Source organism: Orycteropus afer, unplaced genomic scaffold (assembly GCF_000298275.1).
Source record: "Orycteropus afer afer isolate SDZICR_OR568_19922 unplaced genomic scaffold, OryAfe1.0 scaffold00232, whole genome shotgun sequence".
NCBI lineage: Eukaryota > Metazoa > Chordata > Mammalia > Tubulidentata > Orycteropodidae > Orycteropus > Orycteropus afer.
Window position 1 is genome coordinate 2,210,981 of NW_006921819.1, and position 6,945 is coordinate 2,217,925.

Sequence of the window (6,945 nt, forward strand, 5' to 3'; positions counted from 1 at the left end):
ATCACTGTCCATACAAAGATGCAAGATAAAGTGGTAGAAACAAGGGAGCAGGATACAGACCCAGAACACATCCCTGAGGAAGAAGCAGCATTGGAACTCCCTGATAAGAAATTCAAAAGGATTATACTTAGATATCTTCAAAGGATTGTGAGAAAGATCAAGAAAAACACTGACAAAATCCTAAAACAATTTTGGAAGAAAATACAAGAACAAAATGACAAACTAAATGAAAAATTAGAAATAATACAAAATCTATAGAAAGAAATACAAAAAACTAATACTACATTTTTAGAAACAGATAACACATTGAAAGGGAAAATGAGTAGAATTGAATCAATGGAAGACAGAATTAATGAGATGGAAGAGAAATACCTGAACACTTCTTTGGAAAGGGATCAATCAGAAAAAAGATCAAAACAAAATGAAGAAGTCTAAGGTTCATGTGGGATACCATTAAAAGGAATAACCTACATGTAATCAGAATTCCAGAACAGGAATAGAAAAAGAAAACCATTGAGAAAATTGCCCAAGATTTGTTGGAAGAGAACTTCCCTGATATGATGAAAGATGAGAATATATCCATTCAGGAAGTCCAACGAATCCCAAACAGGATAGACCTGCCAAAAAATCACCAAGATTTATCATCATCAAACTCATCAAAATCAAAGAAAAAGAATGAATCCTGAAAAAGAATGAATCCTCAAAAAATGAAAAGTTACCTACAAAGGACAGCCAGTAAGAATAAGCTGTGTTTTCTCAGCAGAAACCATGCAAGTGAGAAGGCAATGGGATAGTATGTATAAAATCCTGAAAGAGAAAACATTCCAATCAAGAATTATATACCCAGCAAAATTGTCCCTTAAATATGCTGGTGAAATTAGGAGATTTCCAGATAAGTAGAAATTAAGGGAATTTGTTAAAACCAGACCAACCTTACAAGAGATATTAAAGGGAGTCCTTTGAACAGAGAATCAATGCTAGCAAAGAACAACCAACCATTTTAAAACACAACATGACATAATCCAGAAACCAACACAGCTATGGACATAGCCAAAGTAAAATAAGCTTACAAGATTGTAAACAGGGATCCAGAGACATCAATTGGCAAAAGAGAATAACTATAAACCAAAAAGAGGGGGAAAATAGTGTAGTTAAAGAACTTCTAAATGATGAGGAAGCCAAGAGAGTTTCAAGGTAGAATGGATTGTTCTAAACTCAGGGAGAAAATTATAAATCACAAGGTAACCTCAAAGAAAAATGATAAAGTTTCACATCACTATAAAAAAGAGGACTAGCACAAATATTTAGCAAACACTAAAACAATAACAAGAAAGGAAATGATAACACAATTCGTAAACAAAATGAGCTCAGCACAGTAAATTATATGGAACAAAGAAACCAGGATCACCATGAAAAAACACATAAGGAAATGACAGCAACCAATTTATACTTGTTGATAATTACACTGAATGCCAATGAATTAAATGCACCACTCAAGAGACAGCAAGTTGCAGACTGGATAAGAAAACAAAACCCATCAATATGCTGTCTACAAGAGACACACCTTAGACACAAAGACAAAAATAGACTAAATATCAAAGGCTGGAAAAAGACACATAAAGCAAATGGCAACCAAATAAGAGGAGTGGCAATATTAATTTCTGATAAGCTTGACTTTATGACAAAAACCACCATACAAGGAAGGATGTTATATAAAGATTAAAGGATCAATTAAACAAAAAGATATAACCAAAATAAATATCTATACACCCAATTGAAGAGTCCCAAAATACATAAATCAGACTTTAGCAGAACTGAAAAGGCAAATAGATGACTCCAGTCATAATAAGAGACTTTAATACACTATTTTCAATGAAAGATAGAACAACTTGAAAGAAACTGAACAAATATGCACAAGTGCTAAACAATATAATCCACCAACTTGACCTTATACACATCTACAGAGCACTTCACCCAACAACGGCACAATATACATTCTTTTCCAGTGCACATAGAACATTTTCCATGATAGACCATATGTTAGGCTATAAAGCAAGCCTTAACAAATTAAAAAAAACATGGAAATACTGCAAATGATCTTCTCATATCACAGTGCTATCAAATTAGAAATCAACAATAGGAAGATCAATGGAAAAAGAGCAAACACCTGGAAACTGAACAACATCCTCCTAAAGAAAGACTGGATAAGAGAAGAAATAAAAGATGAAATTCAAAAATTCCTTGGATCAAATGAGAATGAAAACAAAACATACCAAAATTGTTGGGACACAGTAAAAGCAGTGATTAGAGGCCAATTTATAGCAATAAATGCACACATCGAAAAAGAAGACAGAGCCAAAATCTACACTTTAAACCAACATCTCCAACAATTAGAAGAACAGCAAGAAAAATCTACAGTCACAGACAAAAGGAGATAATGAAGATTTGTGCAGAAAATCAATGAAACAGAAAATAGAAAGACAATAGAAAAAATCAACAAGACTAGAAGGTGGATTTTTGAAAAGATTAATAAAATTGACAAACCACTGGCGAATTTAGCAAAGGGAAAGAGGGAGAGAACACAAATAACATGCATAAGAAATGAAATGGGTCACATCACAACAGAACCAACTGAAATGTAAAGGATAATATCAAGATACTATGAAGAACTGTACTCCAACAAATTCAAAAATCTGGAAGAAATGGAAGATTCTAGAAACACACTACATACCTAAACTAACACAGACTGAGGTGGAAAAGTTGAACAGATCCATAACAAAAGAAAAAATTGAACAGGTCATAAAAAATTACCAAGAAAAAAAAGCGTTGGTCCAGATGGTAGAATTCTACCAAACATTCAAAGAAGAAATGACACCAATCCTACTCAAACTATTCCAGAACATAGAAAAGGATGGAATCCTCCCAAATTCATTTTATGAAGCAAGCATAACCTTGATACCCAAACCAGGCAAAGACATCACTAAAAAGGAAAACCACAGACCAATATCCCTCATGAATATAAATGCAAAAATCTTCCACAAAATCCTAACCAAGAGACTCCAACAACATATCAAAAAAAATAATTCATTATGGCCAAATGGGGTTCATATCAGGTATGCAAGGTTCAACATTAGAAAAAGAACCAATGTCATCCACCACATAAATAAAACAAAGGAAAAAACCACATTATCATATCAATTGAGGCAGAAAAGGCATTTGATAAAATCCAACACCCATTCCTGATCAAAACTCTCAGCAAAATAGGAATAGAAGGGACGTTCCTCAACATAATAAAGGGCGTATATGCAAAACCAACAGCCAGCATTATTGTCAATGGAAAGAGACTGAAACTTTTCCCCTTGCAAACAGGAACCAGACAAGGATCACCACTTCCATTCAACCTTTTATTGAAATCCTAGCCAGGGCATTAAGGCAAGAAAGGGAAATCAAAGGCATCCAAATTGGTAAGAAAGAAGTAAAACTATCCCTATTTGCTGATGATATGATCCTGTACCTAGAAAACCCAAGAGAGTCAGTCAAAAATCTACTGGAACTAATTGGGAAATTTAGCATTGTGGCACGATACAAGATCAACATCCAAAAATCAGTTGCATTCCTCTATACCAGCAAAGAAATTGCTGAAAAAGAAATAAGGAAATCAATACCATTTACAATAGCTACCAAAAAAAGAAAATACTTGGGATAAATCTTACCAGGGACACAAAAGACCTGTACAAAGAATACTATAAAAGACTACTTCAAGAAACCATAAGAAATCTACATAAATGGAAGAATATACCATGCTCGTGGATGGGAAGATTGAACATTGTGAAAATGTTGATTCTACCCAAAGCTATCTATACAGTCACTGCAATCCCAATCCAGATCTCATCAACATTCTTTAAGGATATGGAAAACCAATCCATAACTATATGGAAAGGAAAAAGATCTTAAATAAGCAAAGCATTATTGAAGAAGAAGAACAAAGTAGGAGATCTCATACTCCTGGATCTTAAAACCTACTATACAGCCACACTGGTCAAAACTGCCTGGTATTGGTACAATGACTAACACATAGACCAATGGAATAGAATTGAGAACCCAGAAATAGATCCATTGATCTATGGTCAAAGATCTTTGATCTTTGACAAAGGACCAAAACCCATTAAATGGGGAAGAGATGGCCTCTTTAACAAATTATGCTGGCAAAACTAGATGTCCATTTTCAGAAAAATGAAACTAGATCTATACCTCACACCATACACAAAAACTAACCCCAGATGGATCAAAGACTTAAATGTAAAACCTACCACTATAAAGATCCTCAAGGAAAAACTAGTGGCAAATTTAGGGGCCCTAATATAGGCAGTCTACTTCCATAGTGATAAGCCTCAGAAACCCAAAGAGGGGTCTCTATGAATTGAATCTGACTTGATGGCAGTGAGTTTGATTTGGTTTGAATATATGGCATAAATAGACTATCAAGTGTAATCCAAAAAAGCACAAACAGTAGAAGATAAACTAGATGAATGGGATCTTCTAAAAATTAAGTTTTCATGTGCTTCCAAAGACTTCTCCAAAAAGAGTCAAAAGAGAACCTACAGATTGGGAAAAAAATATTTGGTAATGGCATATCTGACAAAGGACTTATCTCTAAAATTCATAGAAAACTCCAACACCTCAACAACAAAAAGACAAATAATCCAATTAAAAAATGAATAAGGAAGACTGAAGAAAAATTGGGAAATTGCAATGAATGTCATGAGAAAGTATACGCGAGCTGTGGTGTGGAACGTGAATTTGCTCTGTAAACTTTCACCCAAATTACAATAAATTTTTTTTTTAAAAAAAAGAACCTACAGACTAGGAAAAATCTTCAGAAATGACAGAAATAAGTCAATTCTAACTCACAGGGACACTATGGGACAGAGTACAACTGCCCCATAGAGTTTTCGAGGCTGTGCATTTTTACAGAAGCAGACTTCCACTTTCTCCCATGGAGAGGCTGATGGGATCAAACCATCAAACTTTTGGTCAGAGCCAAACACTTTAACCACAGTACCACCAAAGTTCTTTCATTAGCTAATAGATGCAAATGAGAACTATAATGAGATACTGTCTTACTCCAACTACAATGACACTAACTGATAACAGATGTTGGTGAGGATGTGGGAAGATTGAAATCCTTATTCATTGTTGGTAGGACTGTAAAATGATACATCCATTGTACAAAATTGTATGGCACTTCCTGAAAAATTTAGAGTTAGAACCAGCAATCCCACTCCTAAAGATAGACTCTAGAGACCTAAAAGTAGTGACATGAACAGATACATGCACTCCTATGATCATTGCAGCTTTGTTCACAATAGCAAGAAAAAAAAGAAAAAAAAAAAAAACCAAACCAATGGTAGGCTGATTCATAGGCAAATGAATAAATAAGCAAAATGTGGTACATACATGCAATGGAATACTATGCAAACATAAAGAACAACAATGAGACCATGAAATGGCTGCTCTAACTCCTCGGAAGGAAGATGGGACAATCTACTTCCGTAGTGATACTGCTTTGGAAACCTAAGGAGGGGTCGCTATGAGTCAGGTCAGACTCGATGGCACATAACAACAACATGGATGGACCCAGAGGGCTTAATGCTAAGAGAGGTAAGCACATAAAGACAAATACTGTATGATCCCTCTTTTACAAGAAGACAAGTATAGACATATATAAAGAGAATAATGTTCAATGGTAGTGACCAGGGGGAGAATGGGAGGGAGGGATTAGCATGCTTTGGATTGTAAAAAGTTGTTTTTTGTGATGACAAAAGTGGCTCTGAATATAGGTGCAGGTACAACATGAACAAACTAAATGACGCTGCTGAGAATTGCTCATGAGAAAATGATGCCTGTACCAAAGAATTTGACATATATAATGCAACAAATCCAAAAAGTACAAAAAATGAGACTATGATTACATAAGGATAGGTATAGGTGTACACATACATTAGAAAAGATAGAAGTATCTACATGTAAGTGTAAGTACAGATCTGTGTGTTGTTGCTAGCTGACATTGAGTAGGTTCCAACTCATAGCAACCCTATGTGCAACAGAACAAAACACTTCCTGGCACTGTGCCATCCTCACAGTCCTTCCTATGTTTGAGCCCATTGTCACAGCTACTATATCAATCTATCTTGTTGAGGGTCTTTCTCTTTTTTCTGACTCTCTGCTTTACCAAGCATGATATCCTTCTCCAGGGAATGGTCACTCCTGACAACATGACCAAAGTAGGTGAGACAAAGTCTGGCCATTTTTGCTTCCAAGGAACATTCCGGATTCATTTCTTCCAGGACAGATTTGCTTGTTCTTCTGGCAGTATTTTTCAGTATTCTTCACTACAATTGAAATGCATCAACTCTTCAGCAGTCTTCCTTATTCATTGTCTAGCTTTCATATGCTTATGATGCAATTGAAAATACATGGCTTGGGTTAAGCTCTCCTTAGTCTTCAAAGTGACATCTTTGCTCTTTAAAGAGGTTTTTGCAGCAAATTTGCCCAGTACAATAGATCTCTGATTCCATGAGTATTGATTGTGGATCCAAATAAAGTGAAATCTTTGACAATTTCAATCTTTTCTCCATTTATATTCCTTCTTTATTGGTCCAGTTGTGAGGATTTTTATTTGCTGTATGTTGAGTTGTAATCCATACTGAAGACTGCAGTCTTTGATTTTCATCAATAAGTGTTCAATTCATCTTCATTTTCATCAAGAAAAGTTGTGTCATCTGTATATCAAAGGTGGCTAATGACTTTTCCTGTAACAATGATGCTGGGTACATCTTCATATTTCCTAGCTTCTCAGATTACTTGCTCAGGATACAAACTGAATAAATATGGCAAAAGGTTACAACCCTAATGCAAATCTTTTCTAATTTTAAACCATGCAGT